We start from the raw sequence: 1,809 nt of genomic DNA, 5'->3' as shown, positions 1-1,809 counted from the left end.
CCTACACATTCTTGGGCTATACCATTGGTCAAAAGGTTGCACCTACTAAATTTTCATTTGAAATTCCGGAACGCCTACGATTGCATGAGTTACAACAGCTTTGCGGGCAAAAATTGGGTCAGGTCGGCCCTCCCCGTAACAACCCAACAGTTGGAACCACTGTTCTCATTGTTAAAAACTAGCAACAAGACAGTCGAGGCCATTAATCAACATATTAAGCTCACATGGCAGGCAAAACTAGCCTTACACCTTTTCAATGAATGTTTTGCCTCCAGTAATAGCCATGATCCTAGACACTTACCATTCACCATCGGGCGTTCTTTGGCAAGATGATCCCCTAATGTGGATTCATCCAGCCAAAAGTAAACTCCATAAAATCTGCCCACAGGTAAAGCTGTGGATAACCTTAGCCCAAGACCTAATCAAAGCAGCAGTTCAGCTGGTAGGGAGGCCTCCAGATGTACTAATCTGGCCTATTGAGGACAAGCAGTTTACCTGGCTGCTACAATTTAATCCCGACATGCAGGCGCTAATGCTCGGCTTCCACGGGGAGGTCTCCAGCAAATACCTTCCTCACAAGCTCTGTCAGGCAGTCAGACACATCCCACTACGGCCAAGCTCGGGTCCTTTTCACCCTTTCCCAGCGTCGGCCCCTGTGCCGCGAGCCACTACTATTTTTACAGATGCCTCTAAAACCAAACTCGCGTTTGTAGCCTTCGTCCCTCACCGTAAAGAGCCTGTCTGCGTTGTGCAATCAAACCATCACTCGGTACAGGTAGGGGAGTTGGTAGCTGTCACCCTAGCCTTACAACAATTCCCTGACGAGCCGGTAAATATTTTCACTGATAGTTTGTACACCTACCAAGTTTGTAAAGTCCTCGCCTTAACCATGTTTTACCCCGATCTATAACCCTCAGGGGCAGGCCATGGTTGAGGCACTAAACAAAAGGATCAAAATTCAAATTGAAAAGCAAAGAAGTAACATGCCTCAGGCATCACCCAAAGACATTATTACTCAAGTCCTCATAGTTTTAAATTTGTTGACCTTTGACAAAGATGGTCTGTCACCCCTGCACAGGCATTGGGGCCCAGCCAACCGACCTTCAGTGGTCCCCTTAGTGTACTGGTGTGACCCAGTCACAAATACTTGGTCAGGTCCCGCCCCGCTCCTAGCGCAGGGGCACGGTTTTGCTTGTGTCTTTCCAGAAAGTGAGCCGCAACCCCTCTGGATCCCTTCACGCTCTGTCCGGCCAGCAACGGCCTCTACAAATAAAGCCAAAGACCGGGAGCCAGAAGAACTCCTGCTTACAGGTTTACCCCATCACTAACGTCTCATGAACTATTGGTTCTTATTCATTTGTCCTATTAACCTGTTAGTTTTTCTCCTTTAATTAAAAGAATAATTAAAATAGCTGTGCGGGACAAAGTGATGCAGGCAGTCAGGGTGACCGGACTCCAGCTACTAGGCTGTATTCTGTTGGGACTTTAATTGCAGGGGCGGATGACTTTGACATTCCCTCTGTTGATCCAAACAAACCTGGGAAAAGTGTCTGCACGAGCAATACATGCGAGTGTACCTGATCCCCTGTTGAAAGTATCGGGTAGGGGCACTTGCATTGGCACGCCACCGGCAGGCTTCCAGGGACTTTGTAGTAGAAATGCATCCAATAAGTTCAATTCCTCAGGAAACACTTACCTAATTCCTTCGCCAGGACTTAAATGGGCATGTAGCACGGGTCTAACACCCTGTGTCAGTACTAGTATTTTCAACAACTCACAGTTTTGCATCCTAGTACAGGTTTTGCTGAG

The sequence above is a fragment of the Tamandua tetradactyla genome, chromosome 7, assembly GCF_023851605.1.
Source record: "Tamandua tetradactyla isolate mTamTet1 chromosome 7, mTamTet1.pri, whole genome shotgun sequence".
In the NCBI taxonomy this organism is placed as follows: domain Eukaryota; kingdom Metazoa; phylum Chordata; class Mammalia; order Pilosa; family Myrmecophagidae; genus Tamandua; species Tamandua tetradactyla.
This window is presented reverse-complemented; position numbering follows the sequence as displayed.